We start from the raw sequence: 8,836 nt of genomic DNA, 5'->3' as shown, positions 1-8,836 counted from the left end.
CATACGATCCACAAAAAACATTTTGGCATCTGAATTTCTGTAGGATTCGATTTCCACCGAAAACTCGTGAATAAACCTTGGCTCCCCCTGAACAACCTGCAACCCGGAAATCTTGGTCCACCTAGCTTTATAACCGAAGACACAAAGCTGGTCTGACAACACAGGTGTTCAAGCGCTAAGGGCCGAACTTTTAATTAAAAAATCTCTCCTCAATCCACTGACATCACGTATGGCGTATTGTTACGTCACAGTGCGCGTGTCTGCGCCGTGCTTGTTGTCACAACGATTGGGTTGATCTCGAAATCGAATGCAAATATTAATTCGAGAATGTCTTCCACAGCCGTCGCGTTTTAAGCTTTGTTACGCAATAAGTGTATAGTTCTGATTGCTGAGTGCTATATTTTGCAATGTCATTGTCTTTTAAATATAATTCTCGCTGAAAAAGTTGTTGTTCCACTTTTCTATATGTATAGGGTATATTAAATCAAGTGTATTCGGCCCTTTTGTCTGAGGAACTATTTCGGTTTCTCAACATAAAAAAACACTGAAAAACTAAAAATCAGGCAAATAATCAACTTTAAAGCTGCAATCTACTTCAACACAAGATTTTTTTGAATGTTGAACACGATTTTGTTTTCGTCTTCTCGATTCAACTGCAATCCACGCACTGATATGGGCGGGCGATCGCCGCACACAAATGTATCCCAAACATTTGACCTTCAGGGGTCAACTCCCCACGTTTTTCACACCTGTCTTGTTTACGACTTGCCCCACACTCCCGTGGGAACCTGTTTGTGATGTCATAGACAAGTATTCGGAAACCTTTGTTGGCAAGATGTCGATTTTTTCGCTATAGAAACAAAGAAACGATTTGGGATTGTGTGGAACTTTAAATAAGGTATTTGACGGTGATCAGATAAAGCATGAACGTTTTAACGAGCTTTTAAAAATGCAATTGCAAAATAAAATTAAAACCTCGATCATTGAAATGAAGAAGTTCAAAACACATTGCAACGTTCCTTCAAAGGCCAAAATGAGAAGATCTAATGGCTGTAAGTGATAGCTTATTACACCAATACCCAGAAGAACCAAAAGTTGCAATCTATCTTAATTTTGTTACTAGTTGTAATCTCTTTAACGTGGGCCCACACGTGTGAGTAAGACTTGAACCTTTCGGCACATCATAGAGCCTCTAGTTTGCCAGCCAATTGACACACCTCGTCAAATTTACAATTAACGAATTGGAGATTTCTGAGAGCAACAGCAGCAGGCAATCACACACGAACAGACCGCACGCGTTTAGCTAATACTGACGGACGAGCATGCTGATATAATAACCACCTCCGCGCAGAAAGAGAGAAAGTACCGTCGAAAATCAAAATGAATTCAATCCATCGGGTTTGCGCACCTGCAGCTTCGGACATCGACGAACGACGAACGTCGACCTGCTTCCTTTCTACTATTCAAACTTTCTCTTGGCTTGCGTTCCGGACTCTTCGCCGGGGTCTAATTTGTCGAAAGATCGCCCGTCCGTCACGATTCCCCGGTTTGTTAGAAAAAGGCGCATCCCGCGAGTTCCAGGCGTTCAATCATCGTTCCCGTAACGAGCTCATCTACCCGCGGCTTTATGTACTTATCAATTATCGTCAAACATTTTGGGATTTGGTGTCATTGAGACGGATGTTAAGCCTAATTCAGGTTTATCTTTTTCACGCTGGAATGTTCGGACCACCATTCGGCATCGTCTAAAGGCACAACTTCTTGGCTTCGCAATAATACAGCTAATGCATCTGACAATAAACTCACCACAAAAATGAATTAGGCAAAAATCTGTTTATGTCCTGCAGAAACTTCTGAGCGCAACGTTTATTTCTGAAAGTGAAGAAATTATCAAAGCTGATAACCTTTGTAGTGTCATCAAGTCTATGGGGCAAACGAAAAACCTACAGCATACTTTCGCTTACAACCTGGGATCTCCTAAGCACTCAAGCTCATAAACAAAATGCGAACAAAGCCTTTTTCCCAAGTAAAGTTACAGACTCGACGCAAATATTATCACAGCTGGCATGCACAAGCCCGATCATCGGCATTAAACTTTACTGTCAGCCCGCTTTGGTTGTTGCGCGCCTTTGTGCTCCAGGTAGCGTCAGCAAATACCAAACCCCAGGACATCTGCTGGCAACTTTGGAAGTAATTTCGGTTTGTGTGGCTAGGTGGTGCTGCGCTTTGACATACAGGCGTTATTAAGTCACGTAAAGACAACAGAGAAATGGAGGCGAAAGTTTGTAAGTCGCGTCTTCCGTCATGTCGACGAATTGGTGTCGGACAGCTTTCCATACCTCACGCTGAGGATTGAGCGCAATTTCGTCAAAACGTAATAACTTTGCGGTTGAAAGATTCGTGCTGAAACGGACGACGCCTTGCAAGAGACACTCGTTTGTGCTGAACACTATACGTTCATCCAGTCTGTGTTGTACCGGGTATATGAGCCTAATTAAACTTTTTGGTCGAATCAACTTGACTTGGTAAAAAGCAGCTGTTGTGCTTAATTACACAAATGTTTGATATAAAGTCTTTCCGCCGAAGAAGAAAACAACGCAACAAATTCGTATGAAAAGAAACACAACCTTGCCTTTGAAAAAAATACACCAAGCGTATAAGTGAAATAAAACATTACAGCCGCTGCATAGAACAACATGGGAAATCCCACAAGTGTTCATTAAAATCAAGTTCTTGGTAAGATGCCTCGACTTGAGCAAATAATATTTCCTCGCACCTATGTAGCCACCTGTGAATCGCCACCTTGAAACAACATCCACTTAACACTGAAAAGCCATTAAGAATCGTCGACTCGCGTGAATAAAATATCAGGTGGTTAATACGCTCCACATGTACATCGAGCGAAGTTGAATGTCACGTTTTACTTATTTTTTAAAGCGCAAGTGGAAACGCAAATCACAAAAATCAAGTACCCACAATTCATGAACAGCATTAAGATTTCGACACTAAATCATAAACTATAAAGGTAGTTTTTCGAGTAAAAATTATTTTGAATAAGAAAGTATTTTGTCAAAACAATTATCACGCCTTCTTAATATAGTTATATTTGCATTAACCAAGCCCTAATAAAGAAATTTTTCATGCAAAAAACGTAATTTTCAACAACCAGCGACTGTCCCTGTGCAACCTGAACGTGTGATCATGGCGAAACTTTACTTTTATCAGCTGTGAGGTGGCCTTTTTCTCATCTATCTTTACATATATACATCTACACTGACGCTGACGAGGACACACTAATTATATTCAACTGAACAAACAACAACCACATTCAAGATGAAAGCTACATGCCCTAACTTTGATGCGCCAACACCCACAAAATTAACTTTAAATCAGAAACTGTTAAAAGAATTTCAACTTTCCTCCACACAAAGACAATAATCAAATCACTCGTCACCGGAGTGCAATATTTGCTTCCGCTACTGAACTCTCATTGCGTGTAAGGGCTCGATTAAAAGTACAAGGCCAACAAAAACCTTCGCGAACTCGATCCCCTCGTAACTGAGGGTGCGGGATCAACAGATAAAAACACCTGTTCTCGCTTGCACGATACACCACTGTGGGAAATTCGAAGTTAAAGTGCAACTCTATAATAAAACTAAACTCGCTGAAAAATAGCATTCAAAAATCTCTGTAACGAAAACATTAAACTGCTATTTGAAATGTTTGAAAATTATTCACGAAAATTTCAACAAAAATGTCAACCAGAACACAATTCCATGGAAAGCAACAAATATCTGCCGGTTTCCCTTTAAGCGGTCCAGGTGGCCAGGCTAGGAAGCAAGAAGACGTTCCTTGTTCAGTGTTTTGGAAAGCGACAGCCCTGACTAATTCGCTCAGGTCGTCAATACGAAGCCAACCGTGATTAATAAGTCGCTACCCCTGGTTGTTGTAATCACATCTCGTCATTCGTATTCAACATAGCGTGGCGAGGCTGCGTTCCGAGACCCGGAAACACGAATTTTGATTTTCATTTCCATGCAAAAGAACGCGCCCGGGGGCTGGTACTGGGCAGGCGCAGGTGTTCAACACCACCGAGGTTTAAATTAACACAGACGTATTTCCGATCCCCAGCACCAATTTGTGCTAAAAAATATTTACACTATCGCCATCTTGCATGGACATTTTTTTAAAACTAACAATTATAAACTGGCCTTCTGTCACTTTGGTGCCTAAAATAAACTTTAAATTGTTTACGAAATTACTTCTATTCCTTTTTATGACGTTTCTTGTACCTCTTTACATTTAATGTTAAACGTTTTGGGCTCATAATCGCATTTTCTAGGTTGTTCTCCCTAACTTTGTTCCGCACATCATAGGATTTCAGCGGACAAAACAACTATACTTATACATGCAGGCGAGGAGTAAGGAGGCGTGCCGTAAATGGCGAGGTTTGCCACAGTTCGCCGAATCGTTTTAGCACAGCTGGTGAAAAAATAACCACATAACCGACCAGTTCGGTTCCCATGTTCCTAACTCGGGACAAGAACAACAAAAACAACCTTTTAAATACCAAGCACGCCATCGGCTGTCAGTGGGCATGCAACCGGGGTCGAGCTTCAAAATCACAAGGACTAATATTCCTGGGAAGAGGGGTCGGCCCTAGCAACCGGAAACTTTGTTTACGTCTCATTTGCTCCCGAACCGGGTGTCGAGGGGACGGGGAAAGGGTAATTAGAGGGTGCTACAAACTGGGTAAAGGTGTCGAGAAAATGCATCCGACGTTACCCTTTCTGTTGAGGTTGCACTGATCCCTCGGCTCAGCAACACCTGAGTAAGGATTCGTTATGGGATTTTCAGCCGCGCGTGAAATCTCGTGGAGTGCCACAAGGTTCGTCGTTCGAACCGAGGTATCAAAAAGCAAACCCGCATGCCTCGTTTGTGGCGCAGGCGAGAATGTTAACTGAGCGCCTGTAATACTTTGGGGCTCGACAGGCTGTCATACATTTTTGCCCCGTTGCCATCGGTAGTGGGTGAAGAGCAACCAAAGCGAAAACAGAGGCTTATGGAGACTGACTTACTAAAACTACAACAGTTAGGTAACAATGCGAGTTTGGCGGGTGGAGGCAATGGGAGAAAGGGTAAAAACAACAGAGATTTTGTTGCGGTATACCTGCCATCAACAACTATTCTAAAGTTGGCACTTCAAACAGTTAATTACACATTTATACAAATCTGTTTCTGCAAGCTAGTCTGTAAATCAAAGTGCCGGTTACTTCGAGTTGTTGTCACAAGGCTTCAAATAAAAATCTACTTGTTTTTTTTAGCTGTAGTTTTAACTTCGAAAAGAACTTATTCCTCTGTTCTCAAATACCAGACAAACAACTACGAATGAGAAATCTAACTGTTGTTCTTAAGGACAACGACACAGGGCAACAACTGCATTAACAGAGTGTAGTGAATGCGGAGAAACGATCGCTTCAAATTAAATTCCAGGATTTCGTTGCTTCTGTTTGCCGAACACCGAGTCTGAAAGCTGATCTAAAACGCTGACCCCTTACACTTATTTGCCAGCTGGCTGACGCTAGAAAGCAGAGCTTGCAAATAGCAGGACACAGCGGGGGATTTGATGCAGCGATCCAATTAGTATCGGGGTGCATGGATGCAAGCTGGTGATACTGTATCAAGTTGTCTGACTTCAAAACGCTCCATGTTGCGCATATGCATTTTTGATGTTTAATTCATGACAAAAACAAACCCGAACTATGGACATAACTGCAATACTAATAAATTTAGGAGATAAAAGTTTTAAATTACATAAAAAAACACAACAGCGTCTGTTTTTGAAAACAGCTCTCCGACGAATAGTTAAAGTATGTAATACAAAAATGGCGTAACGCTCATAAATGCGACCATACTTAAATAACACATTATTGCCCTAAAACAACTAAAATCTCTACAACAAACAAATAAGTCATCCAAGACTTTTTTAGATCAGCTTAAAGCATATACATATACCACTCGATACAGCCTGATATTATAAATTCTGATGCATACATTCCAGATTACAAGAAAGAACGGCGCCTGAATGTCTGTCCCTATATCGGTAAACCCTTGCAATTCGATTTCAGAATATGAACACGATTTGGTCACGTGGTCGTGATGTCATAATCGGCAAGCGCGACGCAAAACGTCCCAGATCGGAAATCGGGAAAGATTTGTCTTAACCATAATCCGCAATTAATTGTCCAGCATACATAGCAACAGTTGCTGAGCTGAGTAAATTCTAAAGAAATGTGACGCAGCAAATTTTTCAAAAAAGCTGACACCCGCAACTTGAATACAACGTTTACACAGCACAACTGCTCAGAACTTTCAAAATACCTGAATTACAATGTTTTAAACAAAATGAAAAAAATCGTTTTATGCTGCAAACCACATTGTCAACTGACGCAGCGAATCACAAAACACTGGATCTGAAGCAACGTAACGACGTTGAATTGTCAACCACTAACACCTGGTTAAAATTATTAAGTAAACTTTACCTGAAACCTACATTGAAAAACGAAACAAATGGCCCTGAAAAAGTAGATCTGCAAGCTTATCGACGTTATAAACAACCCATTGCAGTGGGGGATTTAAGACCCTCGCTCCATCATTCCGTACAAAACAACTCGAACCGTCGAATAACTCGAACCGTGAAATACGGCGCAAAATCGCGTCAAACTCTCTTCCGCGCATCACGCAATCAATTCGTTCCACACCCTGCAATACACTCCGTATGCTTCCATATGATTTATTATGCGGCAAAATCTAGCCGAAGATCAACAGCGCCTTTTCAGAAGCGTGAAAGTAGAACCACGGGGGGTGGTTTAATGCTCTCGTCCATCGAACGTGGAAAGAGGGAAAAGAATTTTTTGCTCTGCGGGAGTTCCACTGAATCGGTTCCCGCCGGAATTCGGGAGAAAGCGAATCAAAACGCGCGTAATTGGGGCGAGAAAACCGTGCTTTAAAGCGCGGTGTATTATTTGTTGTGGAATAATAAACCCTGGGCGTTGGTAAACACGAAATTTTGCTTTACGCCTATGGTTTTTCTGCGGCACGTACAATTATATATACAGACTGTTGTCGTAAATAACGTTTAAAAACATTGGAAATAGTTGTATCGCCAGCAACTGAACAGCAAATACACTCTATTTTCGCAATGATCTGTGAAATTCATGTAACATCACATATGCGTATCGAGAGAGTCAATCTCTATTATCGTATTTTGATGCAACAAAGGCGTATCGCCAATGGATGGTGAATCAGCGGATCAGCGGGCGGTAAAAAGCCGGCAACATCACAGTGGGAAGGGTCTTGCCCAAGGCACCAAGCCAATTTAACATAAGTCCATTCCGTTAGGTATTGCCTGTAGCTTTACCCACGCTAATGGACTTTTTAATGTGACCCAGAAAATTAGGGTTGAAGCTTATAGAAACGTCAGTTCGCGTTTGGTGGGAAAATATCGCTTCTCTCTCGCCTCAATGCCGTGATGCGTTCCAGAACACGCTGCGTTGTGACGTAACACTTGAACACGATATATGCCACCGATACAGAAAAGTTTGACAACACATCCTCAAATGTTTAAGATTTAGAAGGTTTTGTCCATATCTGAGTATGGACAAAAATTACATATATTGTGTTTTCCCGATGTGAGGCAATCACAAGGTTTGGGTCTAGCTCTGTGACTCTCGTTGTCCCGCTATGGAAAATAATATAGCATGGACAACAATTTCCGTACATACAACTGACTTCAAAGCAAGAAAATATGTTATATTTAAAAGCAAAGAAAGCTTGTATAAAGGCTTAAAAACAACAAGAAGTCATGGGAGTGCACATGCAGAAAAAATTGTGGCTGCAGACAGCAGTGCACACTCAATGATTATTATGGCTCTTTCGCATATCATACAAAGTATGCACGAATTGAAACTTGACGTTTACGACGTTCCGAACATCATAAACGTCAACGTAATATTCATTGTGTAAGCTAAAAGGTCTCAACAGTGCAGCTGGTGTGACTTTCAGACGACTTTGCTGACCAAAGGGCCAAGCAAAGACTTCCACTTTGTGGTGACGATACAATCACCGTCATCCGTTGGGCACCAAACTAGGTGCAACCTTACGTAATATTTATTCATAGTGTAAAGAGACGTCTGTCAACACCCTTCTAGTCAACGGGTATATGGTTGTTATTGCGTTGACTTACAAACACCACCAAGCATTTAAACCACACACTAAATGCACAACATGTACCCAACCCACAAGATCAAAGGGCCGAGCTTTTCATTTGTTCCACACACTTCTCAACAATCACCAACGCGGGCAGAATTTAAAACCAAGGCCCCCCCAACACCAAATCAAGCAAAACAGCCAAACCCTTGCTGATGGCGCTGGGCTAAAGGGGCTTCAACTACGTCAAAGGGACCGCTTCGTATCTAATCACACGATCAGCATCTCGAAAAGCATCTACAGTTGCGCATCGCTTTTTGGTCTTGAGCGATTCGCTGCAAAGACGCAGCAAGATGGGGTGTCAAGTTCGACCTGCACACGTCGATTTACGTAGGAAGGCTTTGTGAGACTCGGACCGAAGGTCACACCGGTGATTTTGATTATCATTTTTTTTCTCTTGCTGTTCGAGTGCGACTTGAAAGAGGGTCGTGTTTTTTTGCTTAATGCGGTTTCGGGTGGAATTCGGTTTTAAAGGTTTGTTAGTTTTGTGCTTTGCTGGCAGTTTCTTGGTTTGCAGCGTGGACGAAAATTCAAGCGACTTTTCAATCGAAAAAATGATCGTACAGCG

This window comes from Ascidia mentula, chromosome 4 (genome assembly GCF_947561715.1).
Source record: "Ascidia mentula chromosome 4, kaAscMent1.1, whole genome shotgun sequence".
In the NCBI taxonomy this organism is placed as follows: domain Eukaryota; kingdom Metazoa; phylum Chordata; class Ascidiacea; order Phlebobranchia; family Ascidiidae; genus Ascidia; species Ascidia mentula.
The sequence above is the reverse complement of the archived record's forward strand: the minus strand, read 5'-3'. Positions refer to the sequence as shown.